The sequence below is a fragment of the Pogoniulus pusillus genome, chromosome 15, assembly GCF_015220805.1.
Source record: "Pogoniulus pusillus isolate bPogPus1 chromosome 15, bPogPus1.pri, whole genome shotgun sequence".
Lineage (NCBI taxonomy): Eukaryota > Metazoa > Chordata > Aves > Piciformes > Lybiidae > Pogoniulus > Pogoniulus pusillus.
In genome coordinates, this window is record NC_087278.1 from 520,335 (window position 1) to 540,533 (window position 20,199).

The following is a 20,199-nucleotide window of genomic DNA, read 5'->3' on the forward strand; positions in this document are numbered from 1 at the left end:
GGACTGCCTCTGCAGCCTGTGCAGCTCCTCTGCAAACAGTGAAGTGGTTTTGTGACAGCAAGCAAGAGGAAACTCACAGACCTGCTCTGGGGGCCCGGGTGCCAGCTGCCAATGCCACTGGATTCACAGGGAGCTTTTCACCCTGTTCCAGTCCTGCACAGTGGCTTGAGGCCTCACCCTGCAGCCTGAGTGCTGAGCAGCTCCATCCCTGCCTGCCTGCCGAGCAGCTCCATCCCTGCCTGCCTGCCGAGCAGCTCCATCCCTGCCTGCCTGCCGAGCAGCTCCATCCCTGCCTGCCTGCCGAGCAGCTCCATCCCTGCCTGCCTGCCGAGCAGCTCCATCCCTGCCTGCCTGCTGAGCAGCTCCATCCCTGCCTGCCTGCCGAGCAGCTCCATCTCTGCCTGCTCCTGTGGCAGGATGATGCTCACTGACGAGCACAGCACCAGAGCCTCATCATTAGGAAGGGTGAAAGAAGCTGCATTCAAATTACCCCTGAGCCTAAATGCTTGGCTCTGTATAATTACCTCCAAATTATTCCTGTCAAACACACATTAGAGCTGAGTTGGTAATTTATGTTTTAAAAAGAAAATTAAGAAAGCCAAGGCAGAACTAACTCAGAATTTTTAATGAGCAGAGCTGCTTCCTGAACAAAAGAAACATCAGCTTTGTCAGGCAAGGGCTGGGCACAGGGTGACAGAACGGGGCTGGGGTGGAAGGGACATCAGAGCTCATCCCATGCCAAGCCCCTGCCATGGGCAGGGACAGCTCCCACCAGCACAGGTTGCTCAGGGACTCATCCAGCCTGGTCCTGGTCACATTCTCCCAGCCTGTCTTCAAAGGACAGCAGCTCCAGCCTCATCTTTGTGGCCTCCTCTGGACCCTCTCCATCAGCTCCATGTCTCTGCTGGGGCTCTGGAGCTGGCCCCAGCCCTGCAGGTGAGGACTTCCCAGAGCAGAGCAGAGTGGGCAGGATCCCCTCACTCCATCTCTGGCCACACTGCTTTGGCCTTCTGGGCTGGCAGTGCCCATTGCTGGCTCCTGCCCAGCTTTTCTTCACAAATGTGGGTTTATAATCACCACAAGCAGCTGTTCTGTGAGCCCCAGAGCAGTCTGAGAGGGGATAGTTGCCAGCCCTTGGTCAGGATGCACAGGAGTGGGTTTCCCCCCCAGCAAACAGCCTTTTCTCTTCACTAGCAAACACCTTCAGGCTTGCAAGGATAAAGTGAGAAGAATCACATCAAAGCAACCTTTTACACCTGGCTTCACTGCAATAAACCTGTGGCACAGACAAACCCAGAGCTGCCACCAGCTGTCTTGCCCTTGAGGACAGCTGCTTTAGAGCTGACCAGAACACGGCTTTGATCTGTTGCCCTGCAGCTTTCATTTGCCTGTCATTCATTAGGAGGAAGAAAACGATTCCAAACCACCACAGGATCATCATCGGGGCCCTGTGGGGTTCACCCACTCGGTACTGCCCCAGGGAATAAAGCAAATACTCATTATCAGAGCCAAAAAACAGCTGAGGGGAGGCTGAGGATGGAGAGGAGGAAGTTGTTTGCAGTGAGGGTGGTGAGACTCTGGCATAGGCTGCCCAGGGAGGTGGTGGTGATCTTTGATCACCTTCTGTGCTTCTGTGCTCCACCACCTCCCTGGAGGTGTTTAAGGTCAGGCTGGATGAGGCCCTGAGCAGGCTGTGCTGGTGGGAGGTGTCCCTGCCCATGGCAGGAGGCTGGCACTGGGTGATCTTTCAGGTCCCTTCCAACCCATTCTGTGATTCCAGTGTCCATAGAGCTGGGATTTATGACTGATTGTTCTATAACCCAAGCAAGTTTCCCACCATGAAGGTTTCTGCCACTAAGCTTTTCTCACAAGGCTACCAGCAAAGCCCCTCCTGTGCCATTCTCCAGCACAAAGTGCTGCTCTGGCTCACATCAGTTATTTCTGGGAGCTCCTGCTGTGCCTCCTTTCTCTCTGGTCTGCTTTTGGCTTTGTTTCAGTCATTTTTGTTTGCCTTCCTTCTGCAAAGATGTTTCTGTGCCCTGGATCAGGAACATGCTCAGGAGCACCGCCAGAATCTGGGTCAGGCTATAAATAAGGTGAATGCTTGGGAAGAATTTAGAATGAGTGCAGATGAATTGGGCACGGAGGAGGTCTCAGAGCTTCCACAGCCTGCTGCAGTGGAGGTCTCAGAGCTTCCACAGCCTGCTGCAGTGGAGGTCTCAGAGCTTCCATAGCCTGCTGCAGTGGAGGTCTCAGAGCTTCCATAGCCTGCTGCAGTGGAGGAGGTCTCTGAGGGTGACAGAATAACAGAAACATTCCAGCTGGAAAAGCCCTTTCAGATCATCCAGACCAGCCAGCCTCTACCTCTGCTAAGGCTGGGGCCAAACCATGGCCCTCAGCACCACATCCCTGCCTTGTGGGAATACCTCCAGGGATGGGGATTCAGCCACCTCCCTGGGCAGCCTGTGCCAGGCTTGGAGAACCCTTTCAGTGAAGGAATTTCTTATGTCCAACCTGAACCTCCCCATGTGCAACCTGAGGCCATTGCTTCTAGCCCTGGTGCTGGTTAAAGATGCTCACACAGACACAGAGCCATAAAGTCTGGAGGCCATTGCCTCTCCTATCACCTGCTGCTAGGGAGCAGTGTCCAACCCCACCTGACTGCAGCCTGCCTTCAGGGAGCTGCAGAGAGCGAAGAGCTCTGCCCCAGGCTCCTCTCCCGAGCCCCTGCTGCCCCAGGCTGGGCAGTGCTGAAGCTCTGCTGTCACTCAGACCTTTTCCTCCCTGAGCAGGCACTGCCAAGCAGCAGAGGAGCATCACTGGGTGGTATCCTCACAGACTGTGTCTATTCAAGGCTGCCTAACACAGAACAACTGCTGAGCAGGCATGGCCAGACCCTGGGCTTCAGTCTCCAAGGCACCTCTGGAGCTGTGTGAAAGGATTGCTGGTTTCTGAGCCCCTTTTCACACTCCATCACTACTGACCTCAGCATGCAATTAAAGATGCCTCAGCCCTGTTCTCCTGAGAAAGCTGCCCCAGGACTGTGTGTGAGAGGATTCTGCCCCTGCACTCTGAGAGCCCAGCTGGCAGGCTGTGCCCAGACACTCCTTGCTAAGGGCTTTCCAGAGCCAGCACAGTGAATTCAGGAAGGACTTCAGCTCCTCTCAGAGCTTTTAAACTAAACTCCTGCTTCATGTAGACCCAACTGGACACTCTCAGGTTGCTTCTTGGCTTTCCCCCTCAGCTTTAAAGACAGGATTGCAGAAGCAGAGAGATCAGCTGCCAGAGCTAACCCTGCCGTGGCAGTGGGTGCTGGGCACGCAGGGAGCTTTGCACAAAGGGCAAACAGAGCTCAGAGAAGAGCCCCCCCAGTGCCCTGCCTCTGCCTGCTCCCGGGGTTGTTCACCACACACGAGACAAAGCAGAGCTGCAGATCACTGCCAAGAGCCCTGCACTGCCTCTCTGCAGGCTGGGAACTCCGAAGTGCAGAGCATCTGCTTACGGAAGCAGCACTGGGTGGGACCTCAGCAGATCCCCTCCTGGCGCAGCAGGCACTGGAGGTTCTTCCTCTGACATCAGCTGCTGAGGAGCCCTTTAAATCAGTCTGGGCTGGAACCTTCCAAAGGCAGCCCAGCCTGGCCGAAGGGGCAATGAAATGCTTCCTTTATTCCCCTCACAGCTGGCTGCTCCATGGCTGGGCTCAGGGCAGCCCCTGCAGAGGAAACACAACCACCCAGATCCTTTTTCTCCCACCCTCTGAGCCCAGGTGGATGCATCTCTCTCCACTGCACACCTCTTTGTGAGAGACAGGTAAGTGCTCTGCACCCTGCTGCTCCCAGGCCAGCAGCTGCTGAGGCACACCGGGGGCACTGCACAGCACTCAGCTGCACCTCCAGAGGATTCTGCACTGAGCTTGTCCCTGGCTGTCCAGAGCCATGCACCAGGTTTAACCTCAGAGCAGCTTGGGTTGGAGGGGAGCTGAAAGGCCATCCAGCTCCAACAGGCAGGGACACTTCCCACCAGCTCAAGGCCTCATCCAGTCTGGCCTTGGACACCTCCAGAGAGGTTGTGGAGCACAGAAGCACCCAATGTGATCTTAGATCTTAGATCACGTTTGGTGCTTCTGTGCTCCACAACCTCCCTGGGCAACCTCTGCCAGCACCTCCCCACTCTCAAGAATTTCTTCCCCACCTCCAGCTCAGTCTGCCCTCACCCAGCCTCAGTCCAGAGCCAGGCAAAGGTGCTGGAGCCCCTTCTCTTGTTCCAGAGCTCAGCAGGCTGAAAGGGCAGGACCTGGGACCCACTGCGGCGCTGGCGCTGAGTGCGACTTCTGCCGAACAGGGCTGGAAGCAGGCAGGGTGGGGGACAGGAATGGAGGCAGAGGTCTCTGCTCTGAGCTCAGCACCGTGGCACACGGCGTGGGGGCTGCACTCTGATGTGAATGCAAATGGATCTTGCTGGCAAATTGGATTCTGCCATGCCTCATGAGAAGAGATCTCACCAAGGCAGCAGAACTGCCCTACCTTTCAAAGTGACACGGATCAGGAGAGAGACTTCATTTCATGCAGCCCTGGAAATACCCACACAGAAAGCTGCCACTTACTCTGGCAAGTCTCCTGTGGCACCAAGGCACTGCTAAGTGTTTGTTTTATCTCACCAGAAGCAAGAGCTTTCTTTTTTATTTGCCAGATTCCTGCTTAGCACTTTCCTTCTTCTTCATCATCACATTTTTATCCATCACATTTTCCCTCATCACATCTTTATTCATCCTATTTCTATTTGCCTGGAAGGAGACTGAACAAGGCCAAGTGCAGGGTTCTGCACTTTGGCCACAACAACCCCAAGCAGCACTACAGGCTGGGGCCAGAGTGGCTGAGAGCAGCCAGGCAGAGAGGGAGCTGGGGGTGGTGGCAGAGAGGAGCTGCAGAGGAGGCAGCAGTGCCCAGGTGGGCAGCAGAGCCAATGGCATCCTGGGCTGGCTCAGGAGCAGTGTGGGCAGCAGGACAAGGGAGCTGCTTCTGCCCCTGTGCTCAGCACTGCTCAGGACACCCCTGCAGTGCTGTGTCCAGTTCTGGGCTCCTCCACTGCAGAGAGATGCTGAGGTGCTGGAAGGTGCCCAGAGAAGGGCAGCAAGGCTGGGGAGGGGCCTGGAGCACAGCCCTGTGAGGAGAGGCTGAGGGAGCTGGGGGGGTGCAGCCTGCAGCAGAGAAGGCTCAGGGCAGAGCTCATTGCTGCCTGCAGCTCCCTGCAGGGAGGCTGTAGCCAGGTGGGGTTGGGCTCTGCTGCCAGGCAGCCAGCAACAGAAGAAGGGGACAGAGCCTGAAGCTGTGCCAGGGCAGGTCTAGGCTGGATGTGAGGAGGAAGTTGTTGTCAGAGAGAGTGATTGGCATTGGAATGGGCTGCCCAGGGAGGTGGTGCAGTGCCCATGGCTGGAGGTGTTGAAGCCAAGGCTGGCTGGGGCACTTAGTGCCATGGTCTGGTTGGTTGGGCAGGGCTGGGTGCTAGGCTGGGCTGGCTGAGCTTGGAGCTCTCTGCCAGCCTGCTGGAGTCTGTGCTTCTGTGACATTGTTATTTATCCTATTTTTATTCCTCATCTCTCTATCCATCACCTCATTTCCATCACATTTTATCTGTCACATTATTATTCATCATCTTTTTATCCATCCTATTATTATTTATCATCTTTTCATTTGCCATGGTTTTGCTTATCACAGTTTTATTTACCTTTTTGCCTATGATCCTCTTCTGGCTCATGCTTCCAGCTGCTGCCTTTCCTCTCTGCTATCAAGTGCTGTGTTAAAGATAATCTCCTTACATTCCTGAAAACGCTGCAATTATTTCCCCTGTAATTCCCCTCACTCTCACTGTGCCTCCATTTCCTGCTTTATTCCCCTGATGCCTCTGTCAAGTTAATCTTTTTGCAGGTAATCTGCAATGACTCCTTGCTCCTGAGGTGCTGAAAATGAACTTCATGAGGAAGGAGAACTCCGTTTGGGGTTTTCTCTTCTGGAAGGTTCAATAAAGCAGCATTTGCCTGCTCCATTCCATACTTCTCACAGGGCTCAGCAGAGAATGCTCTGCACTGCCTCGCTCAGAGCACAACACTCAGAGAGCAAATAAGCTTATCTTAAACCTCTCCTGCCACTCAAACCTGTTAGTTACAAACCTCTGAGATGCTCCTTTGGAGAAGAAAACATTCAGCTTCGCAGAAAAGGCAATAGCCAATAACCTTTGCAGGCAGCCAGGGGAAGGGAAGGCTGCAGGCAGAGCTCAGAGCTGCATTTCAGTGTCTGCAGGGAGCTGCAGGCAGGCTGGGGAGGCTCAGAAGGGGCTGTGGGGACAGGCTGAGGGCAGTGGTTTGCAACTGGAGCAGAGTTAGGTTGGGCATGAGGAGGGAGCTGCGCACAGTGAGGGTGGGCAGAGACTGGCACAGGCTGCCCGGGGAGGGAGTTGAGGCCCCATCCTAGAGACATCTGAGGTCAGCCTGGCTGTGTCCCTGTGCAGCCTGCTCCGGCTGTGTCCCTGTGACTGCAGGGTGTGGACAAGATGCCCTGGGAGGGTCCCTTCCAAGGCAGTGCAGTCTGTGGCTCTGCGAAGCATTTCAGTTAAGATGGAACGACAGTGGGGAGGAAGATTTCTGTGCAGGACTTCCCAAGGCACTTTGCTGAGGTGACTGTTTTGCTCCAATCCAGGGAGTGCTCTGCATGCTGAAGCCCTCTCTATTACTCATACATTTCAGCATATTTTACTCCAGATCCTATATTTAGCCCCTCAGCATACCCACATCTCCCAGTGTTAGCTGTGCATTAATATCTCCTCTTGTAAATCATCTCCTGACAAAAATATCACAATACTCCCACGGCAGCCTGAAGCTATAAAGCCAGAAAGCAGAACTCAGAAGCAGGCTGCAGGCTGCAAGGTAGCCTTGCTGAAAACCCAGCAGCCCCACAGACAGAGCTGCTGGCCTGGGACACTGCCCCCAGCACACAGGAGAGAAGTACTCAGCTGAAAGCGTTCTCTTTTGTCTGCTATAGCATGGACCTCACCAGCTGCAGCTCCAGCTTGTCCCTCAGTGCTGTGCAGCACAGAACCAGGGACTTGCTTCAGCTGGAGAAGCCCTCTGGGATCATCCACTCCAGCATCAGCCTAGCACCACCATGGCCACCAAACCCAAGTGCCGTGGCCACAGGGTTCTGGAACACCTCCAGGCATGGGCACTCCACCACCTCCTGGGCAGCCTGGGCCAGTCCCTGACCACTCTCGAAGCAAAGGCATTTTTCCTCCTCTCCAACCTAACCCTCCCCTGGCACAAGTCCAGACCATGTGTTGCAAGAAGGCTTCTGCAAGGAGCAGAAGAAGGAAAAAGGGAATGTTGGGTTGGCATCCATATGGAAAAGGAGGTTGGGAAGGAAAAAAGAGATTGGGAAGAAGAGAGATTGGGAAGAGAAAAGGAGACTGGGAAGAAAAAAATGATTGGGAAGAGAAAAAAGAAGCTAGGAAGGAAAAAGGCTGGGAAGAAGAACGCTGGGAAGAGGGAAAAGGGCTGTGAAAAACAATGGGAGGTGTGAAGAAAAGAAGAGGCTGGGGGAGGTCAGGATGAGATCCACGCTGGTGCCAGGTCTTGCTCCTGTCAAAGGGGGAGCCTGGGTAGACTTTGGGCACAGTTCTGGGTTTGGTGACTCTCAAAGCTTTCCAGGTGAGGGAGCCTGAGTGGCAGCCAGTGCCAGAGCTTGGCCTTGCCCCTCCTTTCCTACGCCCTTTGGAACAGCCAAGCAGCACTTAGCTGCCTTCGCTGCCACAGCCCAACCCAAACCTGCTGCTTCTCTTCCTCACCCCAGGCAGCCAAAGCATGGCAGAGGCCTCAGGCTGGGCAAAGCAGCCAAGGCTCCAAGCCACTTTCTGCTCAGATACTGGAGGTGCATTTGCCTTAGTGAAAAGTGACCTTGCTGTGGAGTAAAGGCAGAGCAGCCTGAGCTAAGGAGGGACCTTGCTGTGGAGTAAAGGCAGAGCAGCCTGAGCTAAGGAGGGACCTTGCTGTGGAGCAAAGGCAGAGCAGCCTGAGCTAAGGAGGGACCTTGCTGTGGAGCAAAGGCAGAGCAGCCTGAGCTAAGGAGGGACCTTGCTGTGGAGCCAGGGCAGAGCAGCCTGAGCTAAGGAGGGACCTTGCTGTGGAGTAAAGGCAGAGCAGCCTGAGCTAAGGAGGGACCTTGCTGTGGAGTAAAGGCAGAGCAGCCTGAGCTAAGGAGGGACCTTGCTGTGGAGTAAAGGCAGAGCAGCCTGAGCTAAGGAGGGACCCTGCTGTGGAGCCAGGGCAGAGCAGCCTGAGCTAAGGAGGGACCTTGCTGTGGAGCCAGGGCAGAGCAGCCTGAGCTAAGGAGAGACCTTGCTGTGGAGTAAAGGCAGAGCAGCCTGAGCTAAGGAGGGACCTTGCTGTGGAGCCAGGGCAGAGCAGCCGAGCAGAGGGCTCCGGCAGCAGCCAGCTTTGTCCCGGTGCCACAGCTGCCTCCCGGGGTGTAAGGCTGGCGTCTGCCTTCCTCCGAAGAGACAAACGAGAAGGAATCCTTCTTCCTGAGAGCACACAGCGCTGCGCTGGCAGCCAACAAAGCATCGGGAGTGCTGTTGCCTGGCAACCCTCGGGTGGGCAAAAGGAGATTCCCGAGCAGAGTTCCCACTTAACGGCAGAGCCTGGGATCCCTGTGAGAGCTGCAGTGCTGCTCCCAGAGCATGAGCTCAGCAGCTACAGAGCATCCTCTGACAAACGAGAGGCAGCCCCAGCGTTTGTGGTGTTTGCTGAACGAAATGAGCCCAGATGTAAAAGCAGGAAATAGTGTGTGTGTGGGGGATGGGACTGATGCAAATAATCATGTCCTGACCCCAGGGGAGCACACATCCATCATCGGCACTGCGCTCTGGGTTACTCCCGAAATCATGCCAGGACTGTCCTGGAAGGCTCTTAGGCCTATTAGATGGACAGCCCTGCCCTGCCCTTCTGCTGGTGGGGGAGCAAGAGTGGAAGAGAAAGGCTTGGGCCACGATGTCCCCTCCCAAAGTGATAGGCAGGCACCCACAGGTGTTTAGGTACTTTGAGTGTCTCGTCCAAGCAAGGCAGAGCTCTGCCTCAGAGTGCACTGCTCTGCTCTGCCTCACTGCTCTGCCTCAGTGTGTGCTGCTCTGCCTCTCTGCTCTGCCTCTCTGCTCTGCCTGCTCTGCCTCAGTGTGTGCTGCTCTGCCTCTCTGCTCTGCCTCTCTGCTCTGCCTCTCTGCTCTGCCTGCTCTGCCTCAGTGTGTGCTGCTCTGCCTCTCTGCTCTGCCTCACTGCTCTGCCTCAGTGTGTGCTGCTCTGCCTCTCTGCTCTGCCTCACTGCTCTGCCTCAGTGTGTGCTGCTCTGCCTCTCTGCTCTGCCTGCTCTGCCTCAGTGTGCGCAATTAGGTGTCCCTGCAGCCTTCTCCTCTCCAGGCTGAGCAGCCCCAGCTCAGCCTAGCCCCACAGCAGAGCTTCTCCAGCCCTCTGAACATTCTCATGGCCTCCTCTGGACCCTCTCCAGCAGCTCCAGGTCTCTCTTGTGCTGGGGGTCCCACAGCTGACCCCAGCCCTGCAGGTGAGGTCTCAGCAGAGCAGAGGGGCAGGATCCCCTCTCTCCATCTCTGCCCACGCTGCTTTGTATGCAGCCCAGGCTGCCCTTGGCCTTCTGGACTGGCTGTGCCCAGGGCTGGCTCCTGCCCAGTCCCTCTGCCACCAGCACCCCCAGGCCCTTCTCTGCAGGGCTGCTGTTGTGGCAGTTCAGCCTCATCTGCAGCCTGTTAGAAAGGGAGAAGTGGATCTAAGGTGGAACAGGTCAGTGCTGTGGCAGCCCACAGGAGGCTGCCCTGAGGAGAGGGTTTCCAGCAGCTTTCCTTTCCCAGCTCCAAGTCAGATGTGTGCTTTGCCTTGCCCTTCACTGAGGCAGTTCCTCTGGGCTTCAGGCACAGCTGCTGCCATTCCAGTCAGCTTCCTCCCCCTTCTGCTCGGACGATTCTGCAGGAGGGGGCTGGTGGGTCAGCTCTGCTGCAAAATGCTCTGGAGCTGCGGCTGAGCTCATTAGAATACAGCAGTGGGGACCTGCTGAGCAGCAGGAGAACTGCTCCATGCAAATGAGGCCATGGAGGAGTTCCACTGTGGAGCTGATGATTAAGAATTCTCATCATCTGAAACTCCACACTCCACGGGGGCTGCTCTGATGCCTCCATAATTCTGCACATCAGAGGGGGATGGCATTAGAATACTGAGAGCCTTCCTGGCCACAGAGGAGCCAGGCCTTCCTGCTGCCTCCTGCACTTGGGGCACAACAACCTCATGACTGCTCCAGGCTGGGGGGAGAGATGCTGGAAACTGCCCAGGACCTGGGGGTGCTGGGGGGCAGCAGCTGAACATGAGCCAGCAGTGCCCAGGTGCCCAAGAAAGCTACCAGCAGCCTGGCCTGGATCAGCAGTGGTGTGGGCAGCAGGAGCAGGGCAGGGACTGCGCCCCTGGACTGGGCACTGCTGAGGCTGCACCTCGAGTGCTGGGTTCAGCTTTGGGCTCCTCACTCCAAGAAGGACACTGAGGAGCTGGAGCAGGTCCAGAGAAGGGCAACCAAGCTGGGGAAGGGTCTGAAGAAGAGGGCTGGGGAGGAGCAGCTGAGGGAGCTGGGGGGGTTCAGCCTGGAGAAGAGGAGGCTGAGGCAGAGCTGATTGCTGTCTAGCACTGTCTGAGGGAGGGCAGAAGAAGGGACTCGGTGCAGCAATTTCCTGCTCTCAAGCTCACAGCATCGATTAGCAGAGCCCCAGCCTTGCCCTGGGAGGCAGAATGGTCAACACTGAAGGTTCCTCTGGGATTAATTTAAACAGAAGGTTTCAGGGGGTCTGCTGCCAGGAGGCAGCTGCCAGCCCCTGCCCTTCCCTGCTCGGCACAGACAAAGCAGCCTCCCAGCAGAGCCCTTGCTTGGAGCAAGGCTCAGCCACAGAAGATCTCTTTCTTCCCAAAGAGCTGTGCCTTAAGGCAGCATTTTGGGCCCAGTGAAAGGTTTACAAATTGGGAGTGAAAATCCTATTAGCATATTTCATTTGAGTCCTGTCCCTGCTGCCTTTTCATGGAAGCCAAACCCCTCCTGGCTCAGGGGCAGCTAAAAGCGCAGTGCCAACAGCTGGGGCACCAGGGCTGTGCCCAGCAAGAGTGTGCAGGAGGAGAGGGGAGCCCAGGAACCCATCCTAAATGCTCCTTCTTCAACTTTACAGAAGCCATGGAACTGCAGAGCCCAGGGGCAGTAAGGAGCTGGGTAGGTAATACTCAGCACAGGCTCCCCAGTGCCCAGGCTGAGAAACCAGAGCCTGCTCCTTCCTGCTCCCCTCTGCCTTCCAAAAGCTGCTTCTGGACAGATCACTCGGGAGTGGGTTGCGTTGGAGGGGACCTCAGAGATCATCCAGTTCCAGCCTCCCTGCAGCTGGCAGGGATGCCTCCCTCTAGGCCAGCTTGCTCAGGGCCTCGTCCCAGAGGGACAGGCTGAGGGAGCTGGGGGTGCACAGCCTGGAGAAGAGAAAACTGGGCAGAGCTCGGAGCGGGCTTCCAGCTCCTGCAGGGGCTGCCAGCTGGGCTCCATGACCCTGGAGGCCTTTTGCAGCCTGGCTCATCGGTGAGTCTGGGAAAATCAGAGCTCACTCTCTTCAGTGCTGTCTGGCAGGGACTGTGTGACACTTGTGGCAGTTACTGCCAGGAGTCTAAGTGGCAGAAACCTGATACCACAGCAGGAGGCTGGCACAGCCCCGGCAGCCACAGGGGCGCACCGCAGCCCTGCCTGCGCCTCCAGGCCAAGGAGCCCAGCGCCAGCCCTCGGGCTTCGGGGTCCTGCCTGGGTGGGAAACACAGAACTACAGCAGCACTTTGGTTGGGAAAGACCTTTCAGATCCAGCCCAGCCCTTCGGGAAGCCAAGCCCAGTGCTCTCCTGCTGCATCCCGGTTCCACAGCTGGCACAGCAGGCTTCAGGAGCATGAGGCTGCGGTGGCGACCAGGGACCAGAGCACAGCAAGTTCTCAGCCACAGACTGCACTGCTTGGAAGGGACCCTCCAGGGTCCTCTTGTCCAACCTCTCTGCAGGCTGACCTTGAATGTCCCCAGGGATGGGGTCTCAACCACCTCCCTGGGCAGCCTGTGCCACCCCCTGACCACTCTTAGAATCACAAAATGGTTTATGTTGGAAGGGACCTCAAAGCTCAGCCAGTTCCAAACCACTGCCATGGGCAGAGACACTTCCCACTAGAACAGGTCACTCAAGGCCTCATCCAGCCTGGTCCTGCACACCTCCAGGGGCTGGAGGTTCTCCAGGTGTTCCTCAGCTTGCCAGAGCTGCATTACCTGCACAAAGGAAGCCAACAGTGTCTGACCTTTCTTTTGCAGACCTCTCCAGCCCCATCTGCCAGCACCACTCTGCCTTTCTCCTCTTGCCTGCCTCCCTTCCTGCTCTCCTTTCCCCTCTCCAAGGTGTGAGTTCCCACCCATTGATCGCTCCTTGCAGGCAGGCAGTGTCAGGACACAGCAGAGCTGAGCCTGAGATGTGACTTCACGAGAGAGGATGAGAAATGGAAACCCTGACTGCTCCTAGGGGCTCCTCAGGATTCTTTATCATCTCCCCAAACACATAACTAATCTCCATCCCCAGCACTGTGCTGCCTGATTTAAGCAGCCTAAGATTAATGCAGGGCTGCTTTGTTACCTGACACACACTGAGCTAAGCTGCCTGCCAGTGCAATCCAGTGCCACAGAGATCTAAGCTGTGCAATCCAGTGGCACAGAGATCTAAGCTGCCTGTTAGGGCAATCCAGTGGCACAGAGGTCTGATCTCTGGACCTAAACCATTAACTGTGCAGTTAAAAACGAGCACTTGAACTGGACTTTGCAGTTTTGCTGTGGTGAGGTCACCTGAGTTTGGCTGCAGAAGGAAGTCAGTGCTGACTCAGGTTACTTACTGGAGCATTTCACACCAGTTCCAGCAGTCTGACTTGTAGAACATGAGGAGCTGTGCAGTGAAGCTGTGCAGTATTTGCTGCTCGACCAGAGGAAACATCACTACAGCAGGCACCAGAACAGGCTGAGGCTGATCCTGCTGGAAAGCAGCTCCATGGAGAAGGACCTTGGGGACCTGGTGGGCAGCAAACCCTCCATGGGGCAGCAAAGTGCCCCTGGGGCCAAGAGATAGCCTGGGGTGCAGCCAGAGGAGTGTGGCCAGCAGGACCAGGGAGGCTCTCCTGCCCTCTGCTCTGCCCTGCTGAGCCCACACCTGCAGCACTGTGCCCAGCTCTGGGCTGCCCAGCTGCAGAGGGACACAGACCTGCTGGGGAGAGTGCAGAGGAGGCTGTGAGGATGCTGAAGGGACTGGAACAGCTCTGCTGGAAAGAAAGGCTGAGAGCCCTGGGGCTGCTGAGCCTGCAGAGGAGAAGGCTGAGAGGGGACCTGAGCAGTGGCCAGGAATACCTGAGGGGTGGGTGCCAGGGTGAAGGTGCCAGGCTCTGTGTGGTGGTGCCCAGGGACAGGACAAGGCACAACAGGTACAGGCTGGAACCCAGGAGGCTGCACCTCAGCCTGAGGAGAAAGTTGTTTGGTGTGAGGGTGCTGGAGCCTGGAGCAGGCTGCCCAGAGAGGCTGTGGAGTCTCCTCCTCTGCAGACTTCCCAGCCCCACCTGGCTGTGCTCCTGTGTGCCCTGCCCTGGGTGCTGCTGCTCTGGCATGGGCTGGAGTGGGTGATCCCCAGAGGTGCCTCCCAGCCCCTGTAGTCTGGGACTCTCTGGTTCCACTGTAGATTACAGCTAACTGCAGGAGAAATGCTGCTCAGCCACAGTCAGTGTCAAGGACCAACAGACAGCAAGGGTCCAGGCCACCAGCCAGGTAACTCCATGCTTACAAGTAGGAGCAGGTGGATGAGTGCTGCAGGAGTTGGCACACTGCTCCCCCACACAGGCAGCTGAAGGATGCTGTGTATCTGGAGGGGAGTGTGCCAGGATAATTTACATGCTAAGGTCTTGCACTGCTGGAGAAGTTATTAAAGAACCTCATAAACTTCCCTTCTGAGAGATATATGGAGCAGTGCATCGTGGAGAAGGGCAGGCAGGATGGAAATACCTCCATGCATCCTGATCCCTGCTCTCTGGACAAGCTGTTACAGCTCCACTGCAGACAGTATTTCTTGCCACAATTGTGAAGCAGAATCCAGATGACAGCCTGACAAATCCCCCAGCAGCATTTCAACAGCCAAGGCCAACTGTGCTGGGCTGCATCCAGGGCAGGGTGCAAGGGAGGGCATTCTGCCCCTCTGCTCTGCTCAGACCTCACCTGCAGCACTGCCTCCAGTTCTGGGTTCCCCAGGGACTTGGAGCTGCTGGAGAGGGGCCAGAGGTGGCCACAAAGGCGATCAGAGGGCTGGAGAACCTCCCCTGTGGGGACAGGCTGGGAAGGGAGAAGGCTCCAGGGAGAAGTTAGAGCAGCCTTCCAGTACCCAAGGGGCTCCAGGAGAGCTGGGGAGGGACTTTTGGCAAGAGCTGGGAGTGCCAGGATGGGGGAGAATGGCTTTGAACTGGGAGAGGGAAGAGTGAGAGTGGAGATGGGGAAGAAATCCCTGCCAGTGAGGGTGGGCAGGCACTGGCAGAGGCTGCCCAGGGAGGCTGTGGATGTCCCTTCCCTGGACGAGGTCTTGAGCAGCCTGGGGCAGTGAGAGGTGTCCCTGCCCGTGGCAGAGGGCTGGCACTGGATGATCTTTGGGGTCCCTTCCAGCCCAAGGCATCCTGTGATTCCATGGCAAACATTCAGCAGGACATGCTGGGAGCTGAGCAGCACAGCAAGAAATGCTGCCAGGGGAGTGAGCTGCAGGCAGCTGCCTTGGGCTGCTGCGAGAGCTGCCAGCACACGGGACCCCGGCTGGCCCTCGGATGCCGCCGCAGAGGTGTTTGCACTTCGTGCTCAGGAGAGCTCAGCCAGAAGTGGTCGCTGTCGCCAGCCCCATCCCTCCTGCTGCAGGCAGCACTCAGCGCTGCCTGATGTAAACAGAGGAGCCAGAAGTGCCCCAGGCCATTTCAGATCCATTTGGAAGCTTTTACTGGTAACAGGGTAGGAGCAGATGGGTTTTCAGCTACAGTGTTTTGCAAGTTGGTGGTTCTCTCTTTCCCCAAACCCCAAACCCAGTCAAATAACCCAGAAAGCTTTACCTGACAAGTCCCAATTAAACGCAAGCCTCTCTGTTTCCTTAGCAACCACTCACAGCAGCACCAGCACTGGAGAGGGAGCAGCAGGTGCAAGAAGCCATCAGAATGAAACATTTTCTTGTGCCAATTACTTGTTGAAATGTTAGACTGAAGTAGTTGGTGCTGGCTCCCTGCTGCTTCCTGAGCACAATCCTCTACCATCCTTTCAATAACTACACACTCCTGAAGGAGAGTGGGGGTGGGAGGTGGCACTCCACACCCCTGGCTTACAGCAGCTCTTGCATCCCTCCCCGAGGCCTGGCACAACTGCTGGCTCCAGAGCCAAGTGGACCCTCTAGCGTCACTCTGACATTCTTCATGGGCTGGGCTTGGGCTCTGGAGACTGCACCTTGGGGTCTGTCAGAAGGGCTCTGGAGAGCGGGTCCAGAGAGGCTCTCCTGCCCCTCTGCTCTGCCCTGCTGAGGCCACCGCTGGGATACCAAGTCCAGTTCTGGGCCCCTCAGCTCAAGAAGGACCTCAGAGAATTGCCTGAGAGAGCCCAGCCCAGAGCCAAAGCTGCTGCAGGCAGTGAGCATCTCCTGTGAGCACAAGCTGAGGGAGCTGGGAGCAGAGGAGCCTGAGGCTGCCCCCAGTGCCGTGCTAAAGATGTGCAGGGCTGGAGCCAGGCTCTGCTCAGGGATGGCCAAGGACAGCACAAGGGGCACTGGGTGCCAGCTGGAGCAGAGGAGGTGCCAGGGGAACAGGAGGAAAAACTTTGTCACTGTGAGGGTGCTGGAGCCTGGAGCAGGCTGCCCAGAGAGGCTGTGGAGTCTCCTCCTCTGCAGACTTTCCAGACCCACCTGGCTGTGTTGTGTGTGCCCTGCCCTGGGTGCTGCTGCTCTGGCAGGAGTTGCACTGGATGATCTCCAGAGGTCCCTTTCATGCCCTACCATTCTGTGACTGTGAGAGTATTTATGCTGTGGAAACTGGGAAGACAGCTTGGAGCTGAGCTTTCCAGGGGAAAGAGGCTTGGAGCAGGGAAACAAAGTTATGGACTGGGGATCACAAGCAAGAAGCTGTGAGGCAGAGCTGCCAGCAGAAGGGTGTCCAGCAGGCTTCTTTCCTGTTTACACTGTTCCCGTGGGACTCCTTTAGCTCTGCCCAATCTCTGCTGTCCAGGTGAAGTCAGCTTACATCAAAAGGATGTCTTAAAACAGGAAGGTTGCCCAGCAAGGGCAGCTGGGTGGGGATGAAAGAACCAAGTTCGTCTGCTCCAGCAACTCTGCTCAAGGGATGAACATGACCCAGGCTTAAAGGGACAACCAGAGGGAGACCAAGCACTTAACCAGGGCTGGGAGCTCTCTGCCCTCGCATCACCTTGGAACTTTTAGCTCCTACTCTCACTTTTACAGCCCAAGTTACTTTCAGCCCTTTGCTCAGCACTGAGGCCTTCCCCAGGCACCTTTGCCATGGTAAGGTGTGGAAATGCAGGTGGCTAAAACCACCTTAGAATCATAGACTCCGAATCAACCAGGTTGGCAGAGAGCTCCAAGCTCAGCCAGCCCAACCTAGCACCCAGCCCTGCCCAACCAACCAGACCATGGCACTAAGTGCCCCAGCCAGCCTTGGCTGCAACACCTCCAGCCATGGGCACTCCACCACCTCCCTGGGCAGCCCATTCCAATGCCAATCACTCTCTCTGACAACAACTTCCTCCTAACATCCAGCCTGAACCTGCCCTGGCACAGCTTGAGGCTGTGTCCCCTTCTTCTGTCCTTGGCTGCCTGGCAGCAGAGCCCAACCCCACCAGGCTACAGCCTCTAGCCAGAGCAGCAGCTCTGCTGCTCTAGCTCTCAGAGGTCTTTTCCCACCAAACCAGTTCTGATTCCCACTGCTTCCTGTTAAATGCTCAGGCTGGAAGTCAGCTCCCACCATAATCATCTCCACAGGCAAGCAAACAGTGCCAAAAGGACTCTCCTACAAAGTAGGGTGGCACGGCCCAGGGCTGGTGGTCAGGACCAGTTCCCAGCCGGAGCAGCCACATGTCTCTGCACAGCTACAGCAGCCACAGCAAGCTCTGACTCCCTTTCTCACCACACTTGTTTCTTGCCAACCCTTCCAAATAAAGTCCAACAGCTAAAGCAGCCCCAAGACATGAAGCCTCGGTCAGGCTGCCTGGTGCCACCTGCTTGCTGGGCTCTGACTGCTTACAGCTGCGGGCTGCAGGCACTGGGGCAGCAATGCCACTGGGCACACAACTACTCAGGACGCTTCAAAGGTCCAGGCAAGGACACAGACTCTTACCTGCTGTGGTCTGGGCTCTGCAGCTGCCTCAGGGCAGTGGCAACCTTTCCCCGGGGCCCCTTCACGACCTTTTCTCCTTGCTTATCATAGAGGCTAACTAGAGAAGGGTTTGCTGTATTACGGCCTCCAAGGCTGTGCTACCTGAGCTGCCAGCAGGATGCAGCTGAGCTGTGCTGAGCACCACAGGAGAGCAGGAATTGACCAGAATCACTTTCGTGTCCCTTGTTTTAATCTCTTGCACCCTACTGACACAGAGCTGCTGTCCACAGTGCTGTGCTGCTCCCAGCTACACATCCATCTGCAGAGCTGGAGCTTCCTCCCCAGCTCTGCTGCTAAGAGGGAGAGTGTAGGGTGGGTGAAGAGGTCACCCCAGCTCACAAACCACACTCCTGGCATGTTGGAATTGACTGGAATTCTGTCCTCCTGAAAACCACCATGGCAGAACTTTTGGCACTAATTTCTGTCAGTCCATTTTTGTCTCCTGCTTCAAACTTCACTATCAGCAACTTTAGATGGAAGAAAGAAAGAGAGAAAGAAAGCAAGCAAAGAAAAGTGTCAGGTAGCCACAAGGCCTTTAAAATGCTCCAGCCTGAGAGATGGCCACTCCTGCCACGGCTCAGTACACTCTAATAACTGTTCTTTGCAACAGGGGCAATACAGAGTTAGATTATTACTAATGGAGATTCATGCTCTCCTGATGGGGATGCATTAAAAACAGCAGCAACAAAAATCAGAGCAGGGCAGGCTGAAGGAATAATTGATTGTACATTATTTTTAAGCAATAAATGTTCCCAATTACTGCTCAGAGTTCATTAGCAGTTAAATATATTATGATTAAATAGGGAGAAGACAACAAAAAAAATAGGTCTTGCCAGTAGAGGAAGGAATGATCAAGAGCTAATCATCAGCACACAGGGAAGGAAGCAGATGCTGCAGAGATGGTGGGCAGAGGCCAGAGGGACCTGGCCAGGCTGGATGGGTGGGCAGAGGCCAAGGGGATGAGACTGAACAAGGCCAAGGGCAGGGTTCTGCACTTCGGCCACAACAACCCCAAGCAGCACTGCAGGCTGGGGCCAGAGTGGCTGAGAGCAGGCAGGCAGAGAGGGCCCTGGGGGTACTGGGAGAGAGGAGCTGCAGAGGAGGCAGCAGTGCCCAGGTGGGCAGGAGATGATCCACAATCTCCCTGGGCAACCTGTGCCAATGTCTCCCCACCCTCCCTCTCAGGAATTTCTTCCTCCTCTCCACCCTCCATCTCCCCTCTCCCAGCTCAAAGCCATTGCCCCTCATCCTGTCCCTCCCAGCCCTTGTCACAAGTCCCTCCCCAGCTCTCCTGCCAGCACAGCAGGCTGGCTGAATGCCCTGAAGCTGAGGAAATGTTGGTGCAAAGCCTGAGCTTTCCCACAGCCCTGTGAGATAGAAATGATTTAATTCCTCGGATGGAGATGGTGAGTTACAGGCATGGTCCAACAGCAGTTACCAGCAGCCAGTTTACAGCCAGAGCTCTGCATTCCACGAGCTCTCTCACGCCTAAATGAGTGCTTCAGTAAGAGACTGCCTCTGAGAATGAAGATAAATGTGGCAGCTACCAGGCCTGGGTAATGAGAGCTGCACTGGAGCAACACTGAGTGAAATGGAAATGGCCTTATGATCAGAGAAGAGAGCAGTGACAGCTTCCTGCAGCTTCCCCGCAAACTCTGCTAGAGAAAAGGGTTCAGAGCAGTGAGAAGAGTGAACACCTACAGGAGACATCACCACTGCCCCCGAGGCTGAAGCCATTGGTGTCCTGCTGCTGTAGAGAGAGATGGAAGCGAGGAGATGCAGAACCACTCTTGGAGTGATTCTGTTAATAGCTGTTGTGCTGTTCCTGAGGTGACTCCTCAGGCTGCAGGAACCCACCTGAGGATCTGCTGCCCCTGGGCTCCTGGCTGGCGCTGGCAGTGCAGAGGACGCTGTGGGTTGCTCTGTGGGGCTCTGCAGGGCTCCACTCGCTGCTCCTTCTGCTTTCCTCCACAGGGGGACGAGGAGAAGCAGGCTCACTGCTGTTCCTTTGACCCCTTTGCTGGCAAGCTGGGGTTACTTTGGGGTCTGAAGGGTGAATTCCTGAAAGTGAACAAAAAACCAGCTTGAGGAGGGCAGACTGAGACTGCAGGAAGAAATTCCTGACAGTGAGGGTGGGCAGACACTGGCACAGGCTGCCCAGGGAGGCTGTGGAGCACAGAGAGTGAGGGTGGTGAGACACTGGCACAGGCTGCCCAGGGAGGCTGTGGAGCACAGAAGCACAGAATGGGATCTTTGATCTTTATCACCTTCTGTGCCTCTGTGCTCCACAACCTCCCTTGCCTTGCCCTGGGCTGTTCCTTTGCACCTCCTGCCCTGCTGTGCTGGGCTCCAGCCTGTTCTCTGTTTACTCTGTGCTGTGATTTGGCCTTTTCTAGGTTGTTTTGCTGTTTTTTTGCTGCTGTGTTCCAGCCTTTTCTCTTCCTTTTTCTTTGTCTTTTCATTCTGAGTGGGGAGGGGACTGGGGTCTTTTTTTTCCCTTTCTTTTTTCCCCTTCTTCCCCACTAGGTTCAGGCTTTTGTTTTGTTTTGTGCTGGCTTTGGGCTCTAATTCGGTCAGCTTCCTCTCAGGCCTGTTCACACATTTCAATTCAGCTTGTCTAGAAGTAAAGGACAGGGCTGCAAGAGTGCTAAGAACAGTTAAATCCATCTCCT

At 56.0% G+C, this 20,199-nt stretch overlaps 1 protein-coding gene across 2 annotated transcripts in view; it reads right to left on the bottom strand.

Annotated features, from left to right (window-relative positions):
• MGAT4C (MGAT4 family member C) overlaps positions 1-20,199 on the bottom strand; it is a 103,518-nt gene that overhangs the window by 61,220 nt on the left and 22,099 nt on the right. The window contains exon 3 of one of the 2 annotated variants that reach the window (XM_064154869.1): positions 19,229-19,588. The gene's annotated coding sequence lies outside the window, so the exon portion shown is untranslated. Of the gene's footprint in view, positions 1-13,484; positions 13,673-19,228; positions 19,589-20,199 lie in introns of those variants that run through there. The other variant, XM_064154876.1, reaches the window with a different exon arrangement.